Raw genomic sequence first — 213 nt, forward strand, 5'->3', positions numbered from 1 at the left:
CGCACCTCCTCCTTCTCCAGCGGCAGGCTGTCCGCCAGCGAGGAGATCTCCTGGGCGGCCGGCTTGGGGCACTTGAGGAAGTGCGTCTCCAGCACGCCCTTGACACTCACCTCGATGGAGGTCCGCTTCTTCCTCTTCCTCCCCTGCGCCGCGATCTTGTCGATGCTCGTGGGGCTGCCGGTGGAGGAGTCGGCCTCCTCCAGCCACCTGTTC

This window comes from Geospiza fortis, unplaced genomic scaffold, assembly GCF_000277835.1.
Source record: "Geospiza fortis unplaced genomic scaffold, GeoFor_1.0 scaffold29, whole genome shotgun sequence".
In the NCBI taxonomy this organism is placed as follows: Eukaryota; Metazoa; Chordata; class Aves; order Passeriformes; family Thraupidae; genus Geospiza; species Geospiza fortis.